This window comes from Lampetra planeri, chromosome 29 (assembly GCF_965212315.1).
Source record: "Lampetra planeri chromosome 29, kcLamPlan1.2.h2, whole genome shotgun sequence".
In the NCBI taxonomy this organism is placed as follows: Eukaryota; Metazoa; Chordata; class Hyperoartia; order Petromyzontiformes; family Petromyzontidae; genus Lampetra; species Lampetra planeri.
The window spans coordinates 8,699,631-8,727,615 of record NC_136135.1 but is presented as its reverse complement, the minus strand read 5'-3'; the positions used below and the strand labels follow the sequence as shown (position 1 = coordinate 8,727,615).

General features: G+C 45.4%; 1 protein-coding gene across 3 annotated transcripts in view; it reads right to left on the bottom strand.

Moving 5' to 3' along the window:
* Positions 1-27,985, bottom strand: part of LOC144728654 (brother of CDO-like) — an 84,776-nt gene that overhangs the window by 41,375 nt on the left and 15,416 nt on the right. The window lies entirely within an intron of this gene.

The window sequence follows — 27,985 nt, the reverse complement described above, 5'->3', positions numbered from 1 at the left end:
CACACGACGGGGTGGTTGGCTAGCACCATACCCGGCCGCCTTTGTCTCCCTCGTGGTGATGTTTACACACCGCACCAGTTGCAAATTTTTGAAGCTGAGTCGACCTAGGGGAGGCCCAGGACCAAGGCCAGATAATTGTCACTGATGTTGGTGGTGGTGAGTGGGACTCGAACTCGGCTCGCCAGGTTCATAGAGCGCAGCACGCCAACCACTGCGCCACCGGCATGATACACACAGTCTCTAATAGAGTTCCAAGCAATGGATTGTTGGTGCATTTTTTGCAGCGCGCAAGGGGCTAATGGACTGTTCACGTGATCTTAATCCATCAGCCGATAACCCAGCCCACCACGCCCTTATCTAAACATAGGCAGGCGCCAAGAGCCACACAACTCCCTTGAAAGGAAGGCACACACCCAGGATCAATGTGTTATCACACTCCTAATGCAATTGGCCTATGCTGGGTGCACAGTTAGACACATTATACTCCACAACGCATTAAGTGCCATTAGAAGTGGGATAATATAACAATGTGTATATATTTCGATTTAAAGCTTTCGTGACTGCAGGGATTCATCTTCTTGGTTCTTTTTAAAATTATGTTTTATTTTTATTATTTCCCTTCTACGTGACTTTACCGAAAGAACCAAGAAGAAAAATGTATATATACACACAAAAGTCATTCATATTTTTGTAATGCATTATTGTTTTCTTATGTTTTATATTGTGTTTGATTTAATTATTTTCATTGTTGTTGTTGTTTCCAAATGAGCAATGTAAGGCAAATCAATTGCTGTGTTGGGTTTTGTAAAAGTGTACAGTAAAATGCGTTTGGAATTTTACATGAAGAGATGTATAAAATATCACAGCAAAGCTAACAACAAAAGCCAACCGTGAATAAAAGAAAATGACCCAGTGGAGAGTGTAAGTTCTCTTGCCAAAGTAGAAAACGTACATAAACCATGTGCTTATGAGGATGATTTTACAAATAAGCTCGCGTTGTCTGGCTTCGTTCATAATTAGCTGGTCTTACACTTCCAAGGACTGCCTTGGTTCATTTCAAGGTTTGCTCGCCACAGCTGTGGGCTCACGACCACAATTACTGAAGGTCGTGTTGATGATTTTTTTTGCTCCGTAGCTGCTAACAATGAACGAGTCATTAATCACCGCAGTAAAGGTTAACGTCCACCCCTCCGATACCCATCTTGATTGAATGCGCCACTTTGAACCCAAAAGTGCCCAAGCGCTTCCGAAAGATTACGATTGAGCTCCGGCATGCTTGGCGACGTACTATAAAAATGCTTTAGGTTCGGGTTGGTGGACCACAAAGAGATGATCGTGTGTCCGAAACCCCGCGACTGGGGGAAACGAGCTGCCTGAAAGAGGCAGTACAGCAAATAGGCTGCTTGTCGAATAATTTGGAATTTTCGTTTTTATTTTATCCCCTGGTATATGTGGGGGGGGGGGGGGAATTCTCTCAATCTGCATCTATCCGAGATGAATCCGATGAGCTATGCAGCTCTTTTTCACAGATGTCTAGTAGGGGCAGGTCGGAAATTTACAACAGCAAACCGCAGAGATTTTCTTCCTCCAGTGTAAATAAAATGCACGGGTCAATCATGCCTGGCACTGCGCTCCTCAAAATGAGACTTTGGAATCACTGATGCTTTCCCAGTTAAAGCTATATTAGTAATACTGTATTCGAAAACATGTATCACACTGTAAAAAACACTTTTCAATGACCTCTTAAATCAGTTCATAGTTTCTAAATGTCTCTAACTGATACTGGCAGTGGTTTATCATTCGTAACATTGTCTAACCTGTATTTCTCCTCTACAACTTTATTTAAATGCTTGGCTTTTTTTTTCCAACAATGAGGAATGCAAACAAATCAACTGCATATAAACATGAGATACTAAAACAACAGACCCATTAAAAGACCTGTGTCTACAAAAATAACCAAATCCCATGTGAACATAAAACAAGCACGCATTTCGATCAGCCACAATGCTTATAAAATGTTTCCTAAAACGCTGACTTAGGACAAACAACCCCGTTTCTGACGGAACAAAAGCATGGCTTTTTTTTGTTCTTCCCACGGATGAACGCACTTAAAATTCTTTGTTCACAACTTCAAATCTTCTGACATCCAGCGGCACATTCAAGTCGGTCGACAGATCAGATGCAGGTCACTTTTAAACTGCCCCTGCGTGCCCTCTCGCACGCCGTGTGACTTTCACCTCGACGCGTCTTTCCTTCACATTGCCGAAGCACGGAATTCACGCGAGCGCGCTCGCTCCAAAAAAAACTTTAATCGCACACACAGTGGATCGTTTTTTGCTATGAAAACCGCAAATCTGGCTTTGAACATTGTCCAAGTGACAGCAACATTAATAACGCTCTCTCTTCTGAGCTTCTGGTAGCTCGCTGGAGGTTCAGGGGGTCGAAGGTCGGATGGAAGAGGTCAGGGCAAATCCCAGCCCAATGTGTTTGCGATTAGAGAACGGCTGGAGTCTGTAGCATGACTGCATTTTCTGCCCCCCTCCCGCCCCTCCAAAGTTTTTCATCTCATAGTGATAGTTCCCAAACTCTGGCCACACTTTAATACGGCCGAATGATACGGTTTTTTTTTACAAAAAAGTGTCATGACTAAAAATACACGCCAACGTCCGTGGTTGACGTGAAGTGGCACCCATGTTGGCGAGCTTGCCCGTCCCTTTTGAAATCGGATCCTGTACTTAGCGCGAGAGCCAAAACACGGCTTTTATTTGTACATTTTACTGGAGGAAAAGTGATACCGCGAGTGTTTCAAAAACAGTCGTGTACGCTCTTTTATCGTGCAAGCGCAAGGGTTCACTTGCAGCGAGTTGCGGGAATTTTTGTTTTAAACGCCGCCTGTGGGTCTGCTCACAAACACCCTTACAGGATCTCACTTGAACGCCCAGTGTGCTCATACACCTTTGAGCAACGATCGTTTATTGAGTTGAGACTACAATTATGTGTGTGTGCGCTTACATAAATGCGAATGCGTATGATATTTACATTTTCCCAATACGCAAAGGATATTCCGTCCATTTTCTATACATAATACAGGTACTGCACACAACCAATGCTTTTTGTTTAATGATTTATAAATAACCAAGGTTAGCGTTGATACAATGCAACATTCACCACACTTTTTAAGTTTTGTAAGCGTTCAATGCAAGCATGACATTGTATTGCTCAGTCATTTGTCAATCCACTGTTGGATGACGCCCTCCCCACAACATTTCTGTTGTGTGGGCTGTTTGGTTATACTTCACGCGGACAACACGCATGGCGCACGGCAGCGCAGGCACACGAACGGCACGGTAAAACTTCAAATGAAATCAGGATCTTTCCGTGCAGCTATTTCCCTTTGAAGTTTCACTGTATCTCGAACCTGCTAAGCTATGCATGGCTGCAACATCTTTTCGCATTGCCACACATCAAGTGGAGAGCGAGCGAGAGAGAGAGAGAGAGCGCGGGGGGGGGGTGATTAAAAAATGTCTTTAATCTCCACATAAACCTTCATGTCCCCCCCCAACTCGTGGTCCCCACCTGGGTGGAGCAGTGAGCCAAGTTGTCCACCCTTCACTGGGCCCTGTCACGTCCAACTAAGGGCTGCTGTCCGCGGATTTTCTGTTCCCCCCCCCCCTACTCGGCGTTTGACTTCTTTGTGTCGGGATCGTGTTGAGTTGGAAGAAAAATAATTTAGAGAAATGTTTTTTTTTAAACACGGCGGTGGTGAGCGGTACGCCGCGACTCGTGACGGCTCCACGGTCCACACACATCGATGGTTTCCGCACCGTGGCCCAAAACGGTGGCAAATCTTTGCCACCTGAAGCCGCGGCGCGTCCCCAGCGTCGTCGCGTGCAACGGGGGAGAGCCGCGTTTGAGTTCACGTCCACGGAGTTCCAAGCGACCGGGCGCCCCCGAGGCACCGGCAGAGAAGACGGCGGCGCTGCGTTGGCGCAGAGTGGGATGCGTCAGGCAGGGCGTGCGCACGCACGGCAGACGAGGGGAGTGACTGGCGCACAGCTTCCCCGAACTTTTGAATTCAATTATGTTTTTTGAGAAATTGCTAATTGCTTCCGTGGCAGATTTTTTTGTTAATATGCGCAAATGTGCGCGGCTGTTTGTAGTTTCGTTTCCCCCGCTTGCCTCAAAACATGGGGCATGCTTTTTCTAAATTGCGCTAATAGGCATGCATTGTTATTCCTGTTCGAGGTAGGAGGTTTGTAGTAACGAGTGGAGTTTAAAGCCTGCTGTTAACGAGCAACGACGCCACAGGGGTCTACAAGACGACTCTTTGAATAACAGCTCTTAAAAGGTGACTAACGCAACGACTAATGAATCGCCGCTACTTTATTTTGGTAAGTTCGCAAAAAAAGCGGCGACAATGCCACCACATCTCGTCTGCTCTGATGAAAGACTGGCCTCTGCCATAGGAATGTGGAACTTACACTGGCACAGGGCCACCAACAAAGGTGAGCACTGCTCCATGCTCATTTGAGCAGGGAGACTCTTAAATTGCAGAAAGACATTAACACCAACAACAATAATCGTGCCACCTTCAAAATCAAACTTGAAAGTTGAGTTTTCAAATTATTATTTTTTTAAGATACATTTTTGCCGAAGGTTGTGTCTGCCTTTCATGGTGGTTTCACCCATTTGGCCCATGTGCTCGAAAACAAGAGAGGAGAGGAAAGTGACCAAAGGCTGGTCTGGAACGTTTTCTCTGTCCCTGATGAAAATTGCATCTGTCGATACTGAATCAATTTACACGCTCTGTCCTCCACGACGTGCGTGGCAGATTTATGTCTTTCAGAGAGGAAAGTAAAACTGAAATAACTCACGCAGGAGACCGACGCGTCTCTCCCCTTCTTTTTTTTAGGTCAACTTGAGACACTGAGACTAGTGATACCGCTGTGAAAGGCCCTATTCACGCCGTGCGATACGAGCCGGATGCAATCGGTCCGAACTAAATGCTCATAACTGGTGTTTGTACAAACGACTTCAGTCTTGGTAACACCAACAGCTACAAAAGCTGAACGAAGGCCGTCAAGATCTCATGTAGTCGACCGAACGCTGCCACGGGGAAATCATCACGTTGACTCAACATTCGTCCATCAATATTGACGGACGAATGTTGTGCACTCTATCTACTGCTTTGTGACTTGCAGATGGAAGCGAAGCGGTGGCTGCCAAGCTGTCAGCTCTTTCCAGTCAATGTATCGTACAACATCATGCAAAACAAGGAGTTCCTGAAGAATTGCATTGTGGTCATCTTGTCTTAAGTCATCATATAAGTGAATTGAGAAAATGTGACCAACCCCGAGGCAGCAGTGACAAGATCAATGCAATGCAGTTCTTTAGGAACTGGTGGTTTTGCATAATGTATGAGGGCGAGAGCTATTTGTACATCCACAGCACATTTTTTTTTATCATTGTAGAAACATCTTGTATCCGACTTGCACTAATTTGTTCTGTTGTGATAGATTTTACCATAATTTACAGATACAAATTTCCTTGACGTCAATTGTTTTTGTGCTTTTGCGCATTCTGAGTGAAGTTTAACAAACACGTAGTCTGCACTTTGTAACTTTCAAGATTTTTTTCCTTAGTTCGGGCCGAATTCTTGTTAGTAAAGTACTTGTATTGGTAAAAAAAGAAGATATATACACGAGATGAAAACAGGAAATGCCTTTTAAATCAGGAGATGGCTTAAAACTATTTCATGGCCAGTAACAAGCATTCAATAAATATGGTTCTGGCATGTTCATTGCCATATAATTATTTGTTTGTTTGCTTTGAATCATGCGGGGATTTGTTTCACCCAATGAAGCTGATATTTAACATCTTGAATTTCTTCTTGCTTTCCTCCATTAGGAGCGTTGTAAAATGGAATAAATTGACGGTTAAAAAAAATTACCGCTGGAAATACCTTGCTTTCTCAGCGGAGGGTTTAGCAAATTACAGTAGAGAAAAAAAAAGTCAAACTTGAGTCACTTTGACAAATCAACTTGAATGGTCTGGCCAGAACTTTCCCAGGCTCCCATGCTCGCAATGCTCACAGAGGCTCTGAGCTGAAACGAGCATTGAGCTGAGGACATCCCCCATTGGTGGTCCTGAGCCAGTGGTGGACATTGCACATTCCTGTGGTAGGGATCGAGACTACCCATACTTCAACCACTCTTCAGGGGCAGAGGGGTGTACAAGGAGATTGAGGGTGAGGTAAAACTATTCAACGGTTTATTTTATTTTAGTAAAACAAGGCCCACTCAGCTATATAGCACTTTTTCACAAGCGACCTGGCTACCACAAACGAAGGGTCAACTTAGTGGCTTATCGTGTGGAAATGTCAAGTAGCCAGATACTCTGAAAGCGTGATGTTGATTATAAATGTGAAGGGAAAAACCGGAGGACTCGGGTAAAAATCCACGCGACCAATCGGAGAACGTGCAAACTCCAAATATACAGCAGGCGTCAGGGTCGGGATGGAATACATGACCTCCTGTATAACCAGGCGAGGTAGTGAACATCTCGCCACCACAGAAGTATGTGATGGAATGGGACATGAGGGCGGCGGATGTGACGAGAGAAGAGACACAGAAGGGGAGTTTATTGAAAAATATAATTTGAGTGACTGTCCCCCCTTGCGAATAAATGAGATTTTTTTTTGGCTTAGAAGAACAAGACGAATTGGAGTTAATCAGTGAGAGTTTCAACAGAGACAGAAAACAACTGCGTTGAACGGACAAGTTAAATGCACGTTGCAACTTTAGAATTAACCTGCCTAGCAAGATTGCAGTCCCACCTGCATTGAAACTTAAGCTGTTTACACACTGATGTCACGAATGCATTTCAGACTGGAATTTGTTGGGGGGGGGGGGAGAGAAAAAAAACACATCTTGTGTAGGAGTTTAGTTTAAAGAAGGAAACAAAACGCCTTTAAGAACTTACTTTAAAGCGTACATTGTAAATGTTTGAATTGATCAGTTCAATCTGGTATGTGCTGACCCCTTGTCGGTATTCACAGTGTCCGCAATGAGGCGAGTTAAAATGTTATGCCACGTCGATATGCCCTACGAAGCTATTACTTTCACCGACTCTCAAACACTGCAGAAGATACCTTCCCATACACTTTGATGTCATCTCCAACCATCAATCACTACGTTCCTATTTTCTTTTCAGTCGAATCACTGGCCAACATGTCACCCAAACAGTACTGTACATATGCGTGTATGCCGAACTTCTTTCGCACAATACGTAGCCAACCGTGATAATCGGAGGTGCGGGGAAGAATACAATTTGTTGTGGCGATGTGGGGGGGGGGGTGGGGGGAATAACGGAAGATCATATTCTTTGGTTCTTTCTGTAAAGTCACGTCGATAGAAAATAAAAGCCAAAAACCCACGATGTTTCGATCGCAAAACAAGCGGTCTTCATCAGAAGCTCGTGTTGCGATCGAAACTAATGTCGTGGGTTTTTTGCTTTTATTTAAAATTTTATTTGAATTTCCTTTGTATTCTCTATCTACGTGACTTTACCGATAGAACCAAAGAATATGAATTCCTGCAGTCACGAAAATTTTAAGTCAACATTGAATGGGAGATCCTAATATTTGTATTCACAGGTGGTGGAATTTACTTCCGTTAACCTGCACGGTTATCCACAGGCAAATGCAAATAATGCAATTCATTTGCTGCCACTTCTGGGTCACTCGTCTTAGACAATAAGATGAAGTTAGCACTTCTGCTAGGCGACTGCTTCCCGGTCACGCCTAAATCCCACGGAATATTGCGGGTAACAGGAAGGATCCATCTGCAGACAATGGAACTTCACCAAATGGGAGATAATAGGGATATCAGATATTAGGGCGTCGGATAAAGAGGAATTTCACTGCGTATCATCTCAAGGGAGTGTTTGGTAGCGACAGCGGCGATAAAAAAAATACGGCGCTCTCACCCTTCGCTACATATGTAGCCTCTTTAAAAAGTGTTTCGGCAGTTAATGTTTATTTATTTATTTGCACGGTCTATTTCGCTTGGTTACCACATGTGGTTTGTTATAATAGGACGGTGTTTTTGCCAGCGAAACACATGTGGCGTATTACAGTGCAAACGCAGGCTGTCCTTAGCCTGTGGCGGAGAGAGAATCCTGGGCAACGCACGTCCACCTCCATTATCGTTTGGCCCCCGTGTGCCAGCAAAAACCTTGCATGCCATGGGGCAGCGCAGATAACGCACACGCAAGGCGCGTGGCACCAGCATGAAAATAAACACGTTCCTTAAGGAACGCTGTTGTGAATTTATAATTGCGAATACGCATTTTGAGTAGAGTACGTATGCTGACGTATGCATGTAGAACTTCTTTCGCACCGTGCGTAGCCAACCACGCTAATCGGAGGTGCCTCAAGTTTCCGCGAAAAGCTAAACCGCGTGCGCGCATCCATGAGCGCAACACACGTTCACACACCAAGGCAAAGGTGTACGTACACAATCTAGACTGGCGGGGGGTCAGTGCTCTGAGCGAGCACCCATTAAGGTCAAGCAAAGCACATAACGGGGCTAGCGTGGTCAGCATGAGGCCTGGCCACTTTTGTCACCCCAGTGCTAATGTTGACCACGGCACACCAGCCATTAGTTTAGGGGGTTAAGTCTACCGCTGTAACCTGTGCCCAACCGTGCCTTGTTCCTCTGGCATTGATCTTCAGCTTGGAGCACCCTGTGATGTCTTATTGGTCCAGCTCTGTGTCACTCTCTCTCGAGGCCGCAGCATTGATGGACAGAAGAATACGACACAGTACAAGAATCCAGCCCAAGTCACTGGGATTGTGGCACAGTGCATCAACTAATTGTGCCGCCATTGGCCCACAACACAAACACAACCATATACAGTGAGTGTTAGAGATACATGCATGCCAGTTTAACAGTCGACATACAGACGAATGAACAATACAATGTAACAAACACCCCCGTTAACAGGAACCCTACTCACACAAAGCACGTTGGGCTGCATAATTTTAAAACCGTCTTTAATGTGATCAGATAACAAGAGGGCCTTCATCACTCACAGCCTGCTACTGATGGAAATGAATACCCGTGTGGGTCCACACATGTGCCTGTGTTGGGGACACACAACTCACAACACATTCAAAAACAAGCGGGCCGCTGTTGCGCTCGTCAGATGAGGAGGAGGGCCCCCGATGCAATATGGCGCCAAGGGCAGAAGGAAAATTTGGAAATGTGCATAGCCTCTTCGTAGCCAGGGAGACTCCTGAGCACAGAAACCTGACCTCTTAGCCAGCCAAACCCAGGAGACAAAGGCAGCCTAGCTACATCCTTCCTACTCCATAACCTGCCCTCCCCTCTCTCGCACAGTGCCCCCTCTCCATCCCTTCCCGACTAGGCCAGAACAGCCCTCAGGGCCAGCCGTGTCCACTCTTCAGACCGTGTGAAAAGGGAGCGAGCCAGATGCAGGACGTAATAACAACACGCGCACGTAGATACTCGCTCACGTACGTTCACGCACGAGCACGTGTACACACACGAAAAGACAAAGATCAGCCGTGTAGCCTTAACAGACTGTTGGGGCAAGTGCTGTTAGTGAGCAGCTATGAAGGCCGGCACGGCACACACGGAGGTGGGTGGCCAACACTACGCCCGGCCGCCTTTGTCTCCCCAGTGGTGATGTTTACACACCGCACCAGGTACTCATTTGAGGCTGAGTCGACCTCGGGGAGGCCCAGGACCGGTTAAGATAATCGTCACCCGTGTTGGCCATGAGCAGGAATAGAACTCGGGATGCCGGGTTTGTAGTGCAGCGTGCAAACCACTGCACTACACACGCACACAAATCTGCACGTAAGAAACGCGTTAACAGACACTCATGCCCGCACACACAAGCGCATGTATAAAAAAGCAAACAAACAAGCGTACACACACACACAGATGCCCGGCAACCCCTTTGGGGAAAATGATAACAAAGAAATAGTGCGGAGCGGTCGCCGCACGTGCAACTCTATTGATATAATGTGGACGTTTTAATGCTGCAACATCTGTCAATGACGAGGCCCCCGTGAAAGGGCAAATGGTTCAACGTCACTGCTCGTAGAAGTGCCTCTGCACTAGAGCTCTTTCTGGAGGGTAAATTTGGCCTACTCTTCCAGCCTGCCCTAGCACACGAAACACATCGAATTACTAAACTGTGGTGCACCCATTTGTAATGCTGGCCTGGCAGAGTTGGGGTGGATTCAGGAAACCTGCACTGCTTTTTCGACTGCCGCGCCGGGAGATGGAATCCGAGAACCTCTGCATCGCAACTCCGGTCCTCTAAACCATCTCTGCCGCAGCAGCATCCCTTCCGGACGCGCGGTGGGATAAAATAATAATAATGATTATTATTTTTGTTAAGTCATTAGGACGCCTCCCAATGTCCGACTCGTGCGGTCGCCAGCGGTCATTGTCTCGGCGAGCGCCCGACGAGCTCGTCTCTGTTCATTGCGAGGCGACGCGGACGATCCCGGAGAGCTGCGTGCACACTTCCCTCCTCGGTTTCCTGCGATCGCTTGCCAGGAAAATAATGGGGGGGGTGGGGTGGGGTAACGTTTTACCCCGCATTTTCCCTAAAAGCCAGACATCCTGTGTTGCTTAAAAGATCTGCGCTCGTACGTACCCAGCGCGGACGACCTCCATCCGATCAATCATGGCCCCCTGCGTTCCGCGGGTTCGCCGGGAGAGAGAGAGTCTGGGGGACCGAGCAATGAGCCTCGCGGTACTTACTCAGGAAGAGAGCACGCGCGCGCACGCGCGCCAACTAAAACTGTGGTGGCGGGGGAAAAAAAAGGTCAATTTATTTTGGGTTTTCCGCAGTGATGCGTTAGTAGCAGCCGTGGGGCCATTTGGTACGGTGCCTGATATGCCATCGTGCAGGATGGATTGCATTAACCTGCTAACATTTTGCTAAGCTGTCTCTGTAGACGAGCCCAAGTGAAATTTTCTCCGGCGCAAATGCTGCCAATATCAACTCCAACACTCAAATGTTTCAAACACCAGTTGCTAACGGAAGGCTCGTGGCATTTTATGGGAATATCTCAAGGGCATGTGCAGATGCATTGGACTCTTTTCAATAATCATACACACACATGCTGCAAGCATTGTACATGGTGCAGTTGTTCAAATGATAACGCAACGCTAGTGTTTGTACAAGACTTATAAGAGAAATCGGTTTTATTCAAGTACTGGAATAACACAGCATATGCATTCTACATAGTGGTGACAAAATTGACGCACAGCCTGAATTGACGTGCAGTACAGGGGATCTCCCCATTTCCACGCTGATGTGTGGGAGGAACTTCACAGATCATATTATCCAAAGGTTGCCTGCCTTTTTTACTCCACATATCTGTGAAAAATGTGCCAGCAAAAAAGGAAACATTCAAGCACTGCGGAAAGATGCAGATAATAGGAAAAATGCTTATTCAACTCATCTTATCCAGGAAGAATATACAACATATTTCAGTGATGTATAATCATGTCATGACAATGCTACCGACTACTATACTCTAAGCGTACCATTCCCACCCTAAAAGGCACTCACACACACATACACCACACATACAGATCATTCAGACACTTCCCAAGAATTCCGTGATTGTGTGAAGCAGAAGGCAGGCATTCGAGTGGATCCCTATCTTTTGAAGTGAATGAGCGTGAATCCTGATCCAGAGAGGCAGCCTATTGCCTTCCTAGAGAGACTACCATAGGTGGCACCAATGGAGGGTGAAGTGGGGATTGCAGAAGGGTGGAGAGCCACTCGACTTTAATCAGCTATTGGCAGCATCACACAAGCCAGAGGATGTTTGAAAAGGGACGCGGCGTTACCATGGGCACGCTACGCCCCAGGCCTCCCCCCTCCTCCTCCGCACCCTAACCCCAGGGCCAACGCCTGGCGGTCTCATCCCAACATGCACCGCAGAAACTGCTCGGTTTCTGAGCATGGTAAATTGTACTTGTTATCATTGCACAAACGAGCCTAAAATTCACCACTGTCTTGAGGCTGCGACAAAAGTGCTCCGTTGTAATAATGAATATTTGTAATAATGAATTTGGGAGAGGTCATTAGAACAATGTTTTACATTCCATGGCTTAACGGTGGCACTGTGGTTAGAACACTCAACTCAACATTGAGCGGTTGCAAGTTCAAATCTCGGTTAAAGCTGAACATTACCCATCTTCCCTCTGAGGTTGATAAAAAAAAATGAGTGCCGCGTTGTACAACTTTTCAAGTGTTACATAACAGCATAGTGACCTTTACACTATTACATGTACCGTACCGTACTATAACGCTACGGTGACGATTAGTCCTCCAAAGAAATATTATGAAATGCAATACGTTTGCAGAATACCGACTATAAATGTGGTGCTAAAAACGAGACCTTACATCATTTGCCAGAGGCTTACTGATGTCATCTGATTTCTATAATTGACTTCTAGTCTTCCAGCGAGCTAATATTGACTCAACTAAAGGATTAGGACACTTACTGGACACCATCCAATTCTCAATACCCTTGAAGCTTTACTGTATGCTTTTCTGGCAGCCAAGTCTATACTTGTGAGACCCGTGGGCTCTTTATAGCAAATCACCACCAAACACACTTAAGGAGCTGCGATACATAGATTTGGAGACAAGCAATATGCCGCAATGAATCAGCTGAAGGAAGTGTTCGCTTGGACAGGAGTGGATGCAGCTCACCGCAGGTGGGTGAAAGATACGATGGTAGTCCACGCGTGGGAAGCGATTTGCTGCTTTTGCAAGCATTTTAAATATGAATTCCTTGAAGGAGAAGACAAAAAAGCACGCCAAATCTGGCCAGAAATACTGCAACGGGATTGGTGGAGCGCACAAAGATGGAGCTGTAATGTGTGCGAGACAGCCACCTGCATGAAAACGAGGTGCATGTAGCAGGCAGTGGAGCAAGTAGCTTCCATACCGACGTGTACGGAGTTTATAGGTTATATATCCTTGTAGTTGTGTGAGTTTTCTCCGGTAATTGAAAACAGCTATTTGTCAAACATCCCAAGCAGGGCTCTCCTTGACGTTTAATTGAGCTTTCATTGACAATATTCGGAAGGTAAAAAGAAAAGTTGTCTATGCTCAAATCAGTATAGATATTTCGCAAACCTGGACCAGTGGTGAAAATGTCACATTCTGGTGGTGGGAACTAAGTTATCCATAGGGCAACCACTGCTTAATTGAACCACCAGGAAGGCTGATGGGCTGAAATGACCATCCAACAGTGATTGAATTCATCACGATGTCTCTGTGTGTTGCGTACCTGACCGAGGAATGGTGTAGAGGAAATAAACGCGCTGTCAACTTCCCAGCAATAATCTCCTCTCCCCAAAGACCAAAGCCGTACCCTCCTCCTCTCCCAACGTTTACTCCTTGGCACTCTCGGATTCATAATCTCTGGACACGCCACTGCATGATAAAAGTGGCTCAGTGCTTAATTAAATTGTTTCCATGTTCGTTTGTCGACCGAAAACGGGCCAAGCACAAATATGTGCACACACAAAGCACACACACACAGGCACAAAGCTCAGTGCACGAAGTAAAAAGAAATTTAACCTCTTCATAAGCGAACTATTTTATGGAAAGAAAGAATTCCCAGCACAAATATGGCATGTGCTTTTGGCAAGAATATAGGCAAAACCATTAGACTTGGTGCCACTTATGAGAAGTGTTTATGTGCAGAGGAATTCGCAGGAAGCTTGAAATACACGGGATTCCACAATTTTATCTCCAAGATTCGCTTCGGGTCAATAGCCTAGCGGAAAATGCGACATACTTTCGGTTATCAAATATAAGATCGCTTAATTTGCTTGGTAAACTTGACGGCAAGGCTTCTGCTGCGAGTGGCTATGAAAATAATTAGATTTCGATTCTAAGTTACTGCGCCACTCGGAGTTAACTTAGGCAATTGGTCAAGGATTTTCTTGGAGCCCGATGGCTTTTTTTTGTATTGGACTGCACATTCTTTTCAACAAATAACAACTCTGCTACAATTGGTCCGTGAGCCGCAGGCCGTTATAAGGACTCGTAAATTCACATCTAGATTTTGGTCTACAAGAAAAAAAACATCGTATAATCTTGTTTGTGATTTTTTTTTCTTAAGATTTAATCTTAATACTTCCCCCCCCCCACATTAAATGTTAAGGAAATAGAACGCAGAAAATAGAAATGAGTGACGTGACTCACGTGTGCATCACTTCCGTTTTTATAGCGGGACCCACATCACAGACCCTATAGTGGGACCCATATCACGGACCCCATAGTGGGACCCATATCACGGACCCTATAGCAGGACCCTTATCACATACCCTATAGCCGGACCCATATTACAGACCCTATAGTGGGACGCATATCACAGACCCAATTATCCTCGGGGTTATCTGTCAATTGATACAAATTGTTCGCGAACAAAAATGGCGAGGAAAATAGGAGGCGTGGATAACAGGAGTTCCGTGTAGTGCTATATTATTTACGTTTTCGATTTCACATTGAGAGGTTTATTTTTGCTAAATATGATAGATTTTCAAATACTCCAAATATAAAGTATATATAATGCTAAGGATAACTATTTATGCTTTGGTCAATCGAATGCTCGGTGAAAGCATATACACACCGTGTCGGTTATCGGGGCATGGTTGACCATACTTCACCATACTGGTCAATGGGGGTTTGCGAAAGGGAAGAAACACAGTAACGATCGTGTGATAAGATTTCTGACTGACATGAAGCATGTAAAGAGGTGAAAGATTGACCAATTTATGTAAAATTGCAATTCAACAAATGCGAGACAAAAAACATGAATTTAAAGTTCATCCTCGTCGCCTATCAAACTGTCCTAGAGGACAGAAATACCTGGCCTGGTGGGACTGGCTCACACATTCAACTCACAATAAATCCATCACCTCTTTAGGGTAAATAAATTAAGCACTACTACATGGGGAGTTGAAAGCGAGTGGGCTACCTTGTAAAGAGACTGGCACTCACTACAGGAATGTGGAATTTCCATTGAGCAAAGGAACACTTTAACATGTAGTCTAGCTATAGTACAAAGCACGGTGTTAAAGCGGATACTGTGGCTATTGCTACGGCTGGCTTTGGCGGTGTATAAACAGCTACCAGCAGAGAGCTGATTTTTATCTGGATCTACAGAGGGTGCTCTCTGGTTCATCGGATGGGGCCCTTTGAAAGGGCATTGGAAAAGATCCCAGCAGCGCCTTGCCCCGTAGCTGAACCCAGCTGAGTATTGCGTCCAGAGCTGCGATAACTGGAAGCTATAAGCGTGCAGTGAAGGCACATTGCTACGTAATCACGTGCATTATTAAATAAATGACCAAGCTCTGCAACTGTAATAAAACATCACATGAAATAATCATTGAGCAGACAATATACATATTGATATGTGATAATAGCCCATTGTGCACTGTTGCAGAGCATTGTGGGTATATTGGTCTGGAAAGTTCACGGGCACAGAGACTACACAATATTAAATTTGTATGTGGAGAGGTGAACATAGTTCTGTTTATTTTGTTCACGTAAGGGTTAACTTTGATTTTATATTGAGGGCGAATTTTAGCCTCAAGTCAAGTTGTCTTCTGTCTCAACGTCCGTAACGTAGTCATGTTCGGTGGCCCTGAGCACACATTGGAAATTCCACATTTCCACGCACAGTACCAGTCTATCCACAGGAGCGTTGCTTTGACTTCCGACAAAGTGCCATTGCAGACACGATGATGGGCTGCGTCAACCTTCGACAGGGATTTGAACTCACAACCTTCAAACTCAGAGTTGAGTAGGCTGCTCGGGAGGGGGCCACCTGGCCAGATCATTTGAGTGGCGGCGAAATCCTTTTCCGAAATGAGCGACAGACCCAAACAAAAATGAATTAACTCGGAAAAGAGCAGACGTATAAATCAAAACGGTGGGGAGGGTTTTTTTCCACCAACTTTTGTTTTGCTTGGTTTTATCATTAAGCTGCTTTACCCCTCACCCACCACACCTCCCGAAGCACCCGCTCAAGAAATTCCATTTCGATGATGAATCAATTCTACCATCCATTATTGTCTGTGGAAACAAAACTCTGGCATTCGTCCAAGGAATACAACATTTACAGCACCTTTAACTGGACCTTTCTTTACTTGTAAAACATTTCTAAAATAATTCTGCTTTTAATAACAACAACTTTAAAAAAAGTAAAGAGGGAGGAAAAAAAATTCCCATAAAACATACAGGTGAACCAGGATACGGAACTTTCAGGACCAAATAAGTAATGTTTAACATTGTTTAACAAAATACACACAGGACTGTGTATGACCAACACTGAACAAAACTCTATTCGGTGATAGGCAGCGGTGCACGAGCACAAATAACAAAACAACTCAACGCATGTATCAACAATACGGTTGCCTTACAGGAAAAGTTAATAAACTAGGTGACGTTTCAGGCAATAGAACATAAATTGAGGGACCAGAGAAATAGAGTGGATAATAAGGGTTGTAAACTGTGCTTTACTCGATGTGGCCTGATGAGCATAATATTATAAACATGTTTCCAGAGGGAACAGTTTAAAATAGGCTTAGAAATACTTTAGTAAACTATTAGTCGATGAACAGTTGCCCATTCAGTGTGGTGTGTGCCGATACACATCAGCAGATATCTTGATGGATGTGACAAGATACACATTTCAACACTCGGTGTGCAAAAATAAACGAAACACGGCCATGCACAACGTGTGTTTATGGCATTGTAGTCCACCGTAACACAACACGACATGTGATTAGGGCCTATGTCCGAGGGGGTGTTTGTTATATTAGTATATTATTATAATAAAAAAAACGTCTTTTCCAATTTCGGCACTCACATTCGGAGGAATAATCGAAGATGGTAGCTTTCTTGAGCATAATATGCAATCTACTGCGTGACAGTCTTAATTGGCTTCATTCACGATATCTTGCCATTATTTCCATCAGCCATCTCACTGTGTCGAGGAAGATGTTGTTGTCTATAAGCCGAGCCGCTTTGTGCACCTCCGATTTGCACGGTTGGCAATGTACGGTGCGAAAGAAGTTCAACATACAGTACATGCATTCAGCCAATAGACTGACGGACTTAAATTTATATTTGTATTCGTAGTATACGGGGAGACACAAATTTAAGTTCTGCTTCAATTTTTGTTTGCAAAGTTGTGCAGCTGCCTTTAATTTAAGTGCAAAAAGTTTGCAGATGTGATGGCCCGCTTGTTTGATATTGCCCACACAATTAAAGGGGCAGGAACCGGGGTCTCAAACTGGTTAGCCTGGAACTCGAAAAGGTGCATTTGGGCCTGATGCATGTGCACACGTGTGCACGTGTACTTCTGGAAACACGCCTGATGATGCCGGTTGTAAATCACCAGCAAAACCTCGCAGCTCAACTCGAAATGTTGTGGTTTTGCTCTGCAACACACCGGCGTGCTGAAGTAGCAACTAATTGGCACGTTCTGTTCACCCAACAAACCTTTCTGATTGACTGTGACGGGTGGCGGTGGGTGTGTACGACACATTCACGCGACCTAACCAGAAACACGTTATCATGCATGCATGCGCGCGTGTGTGTAATGTGCAGGCAATCTATAAACAGACACACAGACAAGGAGCTCGTTACTAATCTAAGATAAGCCAAGAATGCTAAGAGCCACAGGGTTCAGTGCCGCAGGTGGAGAACAATGCTTCCATCCACAGACTAGACACCGACGCCACGCTCGCTGCAGGACAGAAAATATGGGGGCACGTTTTTGAACGAGATGGAATGAAATTCCATGGAATTGTGACAGAGACCATTTTTCTCCTTGGTGCATGCCGTCTTTCCACAGGCCATGTTAAGATTGCGTATGGTTTACCGCACCGAGGCTGCTATGCCGCGGCCCTGGATAGAGTTGAAATTTATTGTTTACACAACTTTGTGATACTCTGCGAGTTAGGCTTAGCATTGTGGCTACAGCTAGGAATAGCATTTGAGTTAGACAGAAGACAAAATTGGGATTATGGCTCAGGTTACGGATAGGGTTTAACTGAGGGTTATTCTAGGACTCGAGGTTTGAACTACCCTATGGATACCACATGTGGCTTGGGCTATGGTTTTAGCTGGGGCTAGATGGAGCCAAGTGAAATGTGACAACAGGTATGGGCACGCTTTGCCACTGCACATGCGTGCTCACAAATTCCCCATTGTGCCTTATTTTCATTTTCCCTCATGTTCATCGGTGTTTTACACGAAAATACGTACTTTCGCTTTTAACGCTTTATCGCATAACTTTTTCTGATGGTTCTGGGTCAGTGGCCGGTGTATTTTTAGTTTTTCCCAGCTCGGTGGCAAGCATTGAAGTCAAACTATTATTTGACTTTAAAACATTTTTTTAATGTTACCAAGTAAGGCCCACCGAGCTATATAGCTACTTTCAGAAGCGACCTGGCCACAAATAATAGCTTAAAGAAGTTGCTTATCACGTGGAGAATTACGGCAGCTAAATACTGTTTCTAAATGTGGAGGGAAGAAACGGAGGACTCGGAGAAAATTCGACAAGACCACAAGGAGAACATGCAAACTCCAAATATACAGGCATTGTCAGGGTCGGGATCGAACCCATGGCCTCTTGTATACCAGGCGAGGTGGTTAACATCTTACCATCTTGCTCAACTCCAGTCCTCGTGGCTCTCAACACTCCACCTTTTCACGTTCACCAAGCTTCAATATTCAAATACAAATCAGGCCATTCCATGCCCCACTCGCCCAATGATTGTCAACAAGCCTCGCGTAGAGAGCGACGGTTAAAATAAAGATTGAGGTGTCGTACATGCACGCGACAATCAGGCCTGCGAGGGGTGTAAACACCTACTTGATACTGGAATACAGAAGACTTGTTAATGTGAAGAAGCATTGTGAGGGCAGCAGTTTGGGAAACTCTTACCAAAAAAACGAATAATGGCAGCGAGAACACAGGCCCATCCTCTTCCATCGCTCTCCTCTGTAACATTCTATAACTGGTTTTGTCCGTTAAAAGTGGTTCAGAATCCACGAAGCTGTCCTTGGTACAATTTTTTTTCCCCCGTCAAAAAAAGCTCCACGTCTTTGTAAACAGAGCCAGCCATCCGCTCTTCAACGCGGACATGGCCGCAGCGTGCGTCGCTCGCCGGTTCGCGTCGCAGCGCTACTCCGGCCGCCGCATGCTCGCATGCCAGCGCGGCGCAAACGAGGGTAGGGTTTCATGCTCGGTGCTGGCACCTGCACGCCTTAACGCTCGGGTGCAAGTACACTTAGGCGCGGTCGTGAACATGCACGCATCTTGGCCGCAGCTCGCATAGTAATAATAATCGCTTGCATTTACCCAGCAAAGCCGCGCAGAGTTCGAAGACTCTTTTTTCAGGAGGGTCTTGCATTGGGATATTTGGCCAATACCAATTACATGGTAATGCCTTTAACTATGGGTGGAAACTGGAAAGCCAGGAAGATACTCATGCAGGACAGGGCGAAAAGGTAGAAACTCCACACAAGGAAGGCACCCGAGTCGCAAATCGAACCCAGGTTCTTCTCGCTGTGAAGTGCAAGTTTAACCACTGTGCCACCTTGCCGCCAAATAGAATAGGGAGCCGCAGGGAACGGCGCTCAGGCCTTAGCTGCTCACAGGGGTTGGGGTGGGTCACTTGGACACGGCGCATGTGTGGTAGCGCGTGTGCGCATGTTATTGGTCTGTGCCAGCAGACCGGCTGGCTGAGAATATCACTACCCTACGCATGTCAATGCATATTTTTTTAAATTTCAGTTTAACACGTAGTCTTTTGCGACCAATATTATATATAATAAAGGTGTTTTTTTGGGTTTGTGGCGTAAACAAAACGTATCAATTAGTTACTACTTCAGCACACTGGCGTTGGAGAGTAAACCCACAACATTTTAATTTGAGTACAACGTTTTGCTGGTGATTACAATCAGCTTCATTGGGGAATTTGCACAATTCAATTCTGACAAAATCGCCCAATGAAACTTGTTCTTCATTTCAGTAAATAAATTATTCTTGAAACAAATTCATGCCATCTGTCCAGTTGCTTCTCAGTGGGTTGCCTTTAGATATTTTTAAAAACTCAGTTCACTGCAAATGGAATCAAAGAATAAACAAACTTGACCATTTGCAACTTAATAATATGTTCGAAAGTTATCTCTCATCATCGCTGGTTATAAAGTTACACATTATAGTACTGTAATGTGAACCGACCTGCGTCGTATGGATGGTGTGTGAAATCACCAGTAAGGCATGGCCACTGCAAATTACACGTGGATTTATCAGCTGGTAAAGCCAACATGGCACACTAGGGAACGGTGTAGCCAGTACTATTCCCGACCAACATTTCTTTTCTCGGTGCTGTTATTTGACCACGGAAAACCAGTTGTGGGACTCCTTTTAAACCGATTCAACCTGCGGTGCCAGGAAGGAGCTGGCCATGTGCAGATACCAATAGCCACAAACGCTTAGGGCAGTGCTTCTCAACCCATTTACTATGGCGCACCCTTCCCCACCCCCCCACCCCCAATTAAGACTACTGCTCCTTGGGCACCCTCTTCGTCGAGCCACAAAAAAACAACGGAGAAATCACATCGAGTCGACGTGGTGTCAGTCAGGCGTTGGTTTCATGTTGTGTATCAGTCTGTTTCACGTTCAACGCTGCGTATTCGCGTGTTTTGACGCCGCAATGTGGCGCTGATGTTCCCCACGCACGCTAAAATTTTTTCCTGCACGGTCTCCATGCCACAGCCTGGGATCCGCTGACCTAGGTGGTAATGCGATGCACTAACCTCTTTGCCCTCACTCCCCATATACTGTGTACAGTACCTAACACACAAAGAGATGCACACACGTGTGTTTTTTTTAATGAATGGAATGAGAAATACAAAACCTACTCCCACTTGGGTAAAAATTATTCAAGGTGATTTTTTTTCTTCCTCCCCTTTTCACCAGTACAACTGCAGGATATTAGCGCCTTGGTGGGCTACCACCAACCTGAACCAAACTCCCGTCAAGCCACGCTGCCCAGACATTCACATGCACAGTCGAAACCCCCCCTGCGAGTCTCCTAGCCCACCCCCACAAAGCCGCCAATGCTACCCCACAAACCCTCATACACCCCAGGTAGCGCATATTAGAGGCCGGACAAGCGTGGAGAGAAAAATGCCACGCAGGTCAAGAGTCACAGCTGGAACCGGTAAAGTTTGTCCAACACTTGTTCAAGGCTGTTTGAACTTAAAAAAAAGTAACCATAGGACTAAAAAAAAAATTACCGCGCACACACAAACGTCTTTCTATGAGTCCCCGTCACAATCTAAGGTGAATCTACTGTAAAGCTGTCGCAAGCCAGTGGCCCATAGCCTGAACATCGAGCGCTTTTTTCACGACGAAAAATAAATTCCTTCGCGTTTTCGACGGGGGTAATCATGAGCTACTTTCCGCCACAGGAAACGTAGCGTCGACGGGAGACCGAGAGACCGTTCAAATGTTGAAAACGCTCCCTCGGAGAGCTTTTTTTCTTCCCCCCCAAGCTTAATTTTTGTGCCGCCAATTTTTTTTTTGCTTGCACCGGTCCACACTTTTTTGACTCCCCGCTGCAAAATTTTTATAGGCTGTAAAAACTACAATCCTAGAAAGTATCTCGGACCATTGCTAAGAGCATACGCTTAGGGATGAAAACATTAAGCGGAGGAAAAATATTGCACGAGTAAATGTTACCGTTGGGAGGAATTAAAATCTCTGGCACCTCTAACTGCACAGAGGATGAAGCTGTTCCTGAAATTGAGAAATAAAACACTTCCTTAGAAACGTGTTGTATGATTGGCTAGCAATTGTGATTGGTATAACACAAGTTTCTAATGGCGTTCAATTTACCTGTGACAATACAACTGCTGATTAAAACAAGGACACGTGTTTTTTCTTTTTGAAGTAAGAAGGCCAGTATTAAATATTTGCCAAGGTTATTCATTTAATTGAACACGAATGATTCAAGTTAGTCAACATTATTTACGTTTCTAAAGGCGAGGATGATGGTACATTGCTGCAGGAAAGTGATTGGGAAGTGAAGTCGGTGGTTCACACACATCGAGTGCTCATATGCGACATTTACTGACGCATCAGTCTTTCATCTGAGAGTGAATGAACGATTACTTGCGGTAACATGAAAGTTGAGTTATTGAAAATTCAAGGACATTGCTTACCTGTCATTAAATTAACTACTGCAGTATGTTTATCCCTTATTTAGCAATGCCTAAAAATAGGCCTCAGCATATTTATCATTAATTTAACTTGCCTTGGCATAGCCTGTCGCCGAGGCCTAACATTTATAAACACAGGTATACTGCATGAGTGACTTGCGACAAACCGCTATTTACAAAGTGTACAGGAGCGGCGTCTACTTTTGAGCAAGGCAGGCCCGCCCATTAAAGCAAATCCACAAACAGTTGTGTGGTGTCATTGTGGGACGGTTGACAGATACGCTGTGATCCTCTCGAAACTTGAAGGCGATCTGGAAGGATATTTTGTCACCGCTTGGCAAGGACTGCTATTGCAGACACGTCTACAATTCCTAAAAATCAATTAGACCATATTTTACTCTAAATTAAACCAAGAAAAGTGACTTAACGCTCCGATAATAGTAACGAATGTCACGTAACAAAAAAAGAACATTGCTTAGTATCTTAAAATAAAGTAATTCTAATTATTACACACCACAACAACAAAAAAGCTTTACTGCCCTCACAAGCAGCTGACATTTTAAACGCAGCTACCTCATTTAACCAATGACCAAATATATCCTAGAAACAGTTCCACGTTTTAAATAGCAGGCCCCATTACTGATTAAGGAAAGATTCTGTATTCAACTCAAGGCTAATGGATAACATTCAGTACCATGAGCACACCAATGACCTAAGCATTAAGAGCCTGGAACACCATGTGCTATAAAGGAGCCCATTAAATTCCGTATAAGCGAAGGCTGCAGGCATTAGTATAATGTGGGCGCCCTCCCAGCCTGGTCTTGACGATAGTGATCGCAGCACCCATTAGAGTTCAGAAAGGCATCACGGCGCACGATCATTGGCCACCGCATGCGATGTCTGGAGAGTGCAGGCTGGTACGAGAGCGAGCGGGAGATACATCATGCAAGGGTGACGCACTGTGGTCGAGCAACATGTTCGGGGAAAGCCACTACTGCATGGCCGCAGTTAACGAGGAGACCGTCCATCAAGCACACGGTTCGGAGTTAAAATCTCCGCTTGGGATTCGGCTCGGCTTCTCATCGGCTCCAGGGTGAATCAAATGGGAAGTCAACAGTGCTCCTAACTAGAGAAACGAACTGGTTCCGCCATGAGACTATGTAATTTCCACCACTGGCTCACAGCTACCATCAGCAGGGCTTCATTCCTCGTTCGTTATTTTTCCAGAACACTTATAGCCTGGCTTAGAGGCGCTATTGCTGGGAGTCAAATACATTAATATCCATGAGTGCTATGTTATTGTACCCTATATTTATATAATCCTATGTAAAGGTTTATAGGAATACAGGGTACAAAGAGGATAAAGCGAGGAAATTTGGATGTGGCATGCCAACACATTTCACAAAAAAATATTCTTGACTCTTCCAGCTGAAATTAAGTACTGAATAGATCTGTAATAATGAGTCAACCTAGGGGAGGCTCTTGCCAGGTTCCGGTGACATTTTATGCTGATGTGCATGGCCAAGATTCTGAGGATTGTAGTGCACTGCAATAGCCATGGCATCAGTGACTCCCCACACTATATGCACACACACATGAGCAGCATATTAAAAGCATATGCGGTAGAAGAAAAAACACGTATCCCAAATGAAGCACATTCATCACAGTTTCAAAGGCTAACTCTACGCATTGTACTTTTAATAAATTACCCAACAGAGTGCACAAGGTAATCCACATTAATAATTAATACGTAATGTACGAACCTTGACCTCGCAACGGGCTGCATGATTTATCAGATGTTAGGCTCACATCTCAAACAAGAGAGAATGCCTAAACATGGTAAACATTTGCTGAACGCAAAAAATACATGTGTAGGTAGAAGCTGCAGTAAAACGGTCAGCTAGGCGGCACTTTGTCCAGCGCCTATCAACTCAGTTCCAGTCAGGAGTTTGACTCAACCCATCACATATTCAGGGCCAATAAAACGAGTGCCTCCTCATGGAGAGGCAATAGCTGTGTTCAAAAGGAAAGACTGACTCCGTCATGAGAACGTGGAGTTTACGCATTGGCCCCCCGCCGAATGTCAGACGAATTCCACCACCATTGCTCGTTGGACACTCCTCCGACTCTACTCGCGGTGGAATGAAGCATTTCCTCTTCTCTGGGATATAAAACAAAAAGTGCCATTGCTCGCCTAAACGAGAATGAGAAAGCTTATTGTTTTGATGTCGCTTCCCCCCCCCCCCCCCCAAGGACTTCCTTTGAAGAGAACAAAGATAGTGCATAAACTTCCGTTATGTGCGGTCTAAAGTAGGTCCACGACAGTGCATCAAATCGCCATCGACAGAAGAAAAAGCTCCTTGAAAGATGCCCGCTGTCAAACCCGTCCGGAATTTACGCTAACCCTGACGCAAACCGTCTTTGAACAGGTCTCACGAGGCAGGGAGCTTAACAGGGTTCATCTGCATATAGGTGAAAGAAAGGCTCGTCAACTTTAACACCCGTCAAAATTGTTTGTACGCGTTGAGCGAATGTGCACGATGCTCCACTGTAGACGGTTCGTAACTTACAGAAACTTGCGTTAACATTTGTCTAGAACGGCGTGGGCACAATGCAGGGATTTGATGCCCCGTTCAAAATTGTGCATTATTTAAGTGACATGGAACTATACGGTGGAAATTGTGGCCGATTTAAGTGACGCGAAACTACATGTGGTGGGTGTACAGCGATGAAACGTTTGCAAGAAATGTGCAAAAGCAATGCAGTTTTATTCCCTATTGGCAAATGTGCCAAACAGCAGATTATGTCACCCGTTTTATGTTAGCGGCAGTTTATTCATCAGCAACTTTATGCACAGATGAAGCCCAATTGCCAATGCAAACGTGAATGCTCATTCACGTTTTAGGGAAGACCTAAGGTGACTAAAAGTCTAAATGAATATAGACACATTTATTTAGCGTGTATCGTATACGGCTTGATACAGGCTCTAGTGAAAATTGTTGTAATGCCGTGTAATACATTAATTGACGGTGATGTGTGTGTTTTTCTTAAGCAATGAACTGTCCATTCATTAAGGGGACGAAGTACAGAAGACAGCAATGCCAGACACTGCGAGGTAAAACAAAAAGCAAGATTACAGATTCGGTGAGTCTGTACACCGATGGTAAACGCATGTCACACTCCAGCACAGTATCATGGGCATACGGTTGTGTTATATACAAACTAAATAGTGACTTGTGTAAATGCACATTTGAGCTGGGTTATCATTTGTATTGTTCAAATCGTTTCCTCTGCTATCAACGCCTTGCCGGGTGGAGCGGTAGCACGGTGGTTAGCACACTCCTTGAGAAGTGCGAACCCAGTCGGAGGTGAGCGAGTTTCTCGGCAACCGCCCCGCATTGACGAGCATATGGAGGGCCTTCATCCAGCAGTGGATTGACAATGGAAAGTGAATTCAATTATTTTAAAGAAGTCTGATTCTTTCATACATCTCACAATGCCTTTACTTTAAATGTTGGTTTATCAAGTGACTTATGTAGTTTAGTTACCATATACTATGCTATTTATCTATGGCTATACGCAATATATTTGTTTGTAAATACTGTAGTCAATAACAACTGCACAGCATATGCAGAGCATCCCACGTCTCTATCGCAGGAGACCGTGTCATCAGCCATGGTCAATCCACTGCTGGACAAATTCCTCCCCAAAGCCGCCAACACCGCCAACTCCCACTATCCCTGCGATGCATTAATCCGCCTAGGCACAAGGAGCCGATTCCATCGCTCCATCTCCTCGGTGGACATCCTGTCGGACGCGTTCCAATTCCCTGGCTTCACGCTCCGTTATTACTCTTGACCATCGGACTAAAGTTCTTACCCAAAGCACCGTTCTCTTTCCGCGCCTTTGCAATGTCCATTTGAATGTTTCGTCCCCCTGCTCTGCTTTGCAAAGTGTGCTCTAATTCATCTGCTCTAAATTATCATTCCTTTGATTCACGTGAATATGCTGCCAGACACGTATTGCATCGCGAGCAATTGCCAGCGCTGGTAATCTCTGCGGCAGACTGCAAGCCCTGGCAATGCACGAGTCTCGCAAAAAAACACACGCCGGGTGTTCTAACAGTTGCTTTGCATTATAGCCATCGGCTTAGGGCACTTTTCTAAATTTTAGTTCAGCGTAAAGGTGCAGCCCTGCCACTGCTTGCTCACGCCATTGCTTGCAGAGGGGTCTCCAACTTGAGAAGATATCCGACCTCCTCTTCCGCGCTAGCCACAGTGGCCAGTTGCATATCCTTCTTTAAGTGTTCAAAGTGACATTGGAAACTATGTGAAATATCACTTTAAAGGCTATTTATGCAACCCACCACAGGCGTTTTGGAAGAGTTGTGAGTACCCACACTTTACCCCACCACACGCAACCTAAACGTGGTTGCATCCATTGATTCCGCATGCCAGAGTTGCATAGAGGCCACATGATCTAAGAAACGTGGCCATCATTACAAGTGCCGCACCGGGAAATCGAATCGAACAGAACCGACGACCTCTGGATTGCAAGTTCGGTGTTCTAACCATGTGGAACAACCATGGGAGAATCATCCCTCCTCTTTAGTGAATGTACACTGCTAACCACTGCTGCTCCTGCCACGTTCCAATGTAAGAATATTCGGGTCTGTCTGGCAAACGTTTCGTCGACTTAAGCATCATCTCGCACACGTCTGGGCAAGCGGCGTGTGTGTGTGTTTAGGCTCGCGTAAATATTCTTCCGTGGACTACTACTGGAAACGCACCCTTGGGTTCCCTGCCGAGCAGGGCACTAAATAAAGTCCAAATAAACACAAATGAGCGTTGTAAATAAACACTCCCCCACCGCTCCACTCTCACTCGGCTCCTCCAGAGTGCGCGCGGCCCCTTTAAGAGCCGCGCATCGCACAGACGTCGTGACAATGGGGGGGGTGCAAGTGGCATTGTGCACACAAAAGACAAAGGTCCACCGTGTAGCCTGCGCGCACTTTTTGGGGGGGCAAGTGCTGTCAAGTGAGGCACCTCGAGAAGGGCCCAAATAGCGGGGTTTGTGTGGCCAGCGCGCAAAGCCGGCCACCTTTGTCTTTCCCCGCGAGGGAGTTTTTACACATCGTGCTAGGCACTGTTTTACGGCTGAGTCGACCTAGGGGGAGACCCAGAAACCGGCACCGATTCAGGCGGTCACCCACTGGCGCTAGAGCCGTGGCCGGGAGTGGAACTAGGGGCGGACAAGTACGTCGCGCAAGCCGCGCTAATCACTGCGCCACCGCTCCCCACACAACATTTGTACACACACACAACAACAAAAAAACAACACCGGACGTCTAATGGAGTTAAGTTAAATTATCTTGATACAAAGTTAGCTTTGGAAACAAACAAACAAACGCGCGCTTTGACTAGTATCGGCCAAGTCCGCATACTTACGCAGCTTATCTGTGTTCCGATGTTTAGCAGATAAAGATATTTACGTAATTCACGCGGCAGAGAGTATATTAAAGGTGCTCTCTCTTGTTTTCTTAGCAATGCCTCTGGTCAGTAGTTAGGAACGCGCTGCTGTTTAAATCTCATTCGTAGTGACCACTGTGCTTATAGCCATGCATTGATTACGTGTGCAGAGGCTATTGCACTGTGGAGTGTAA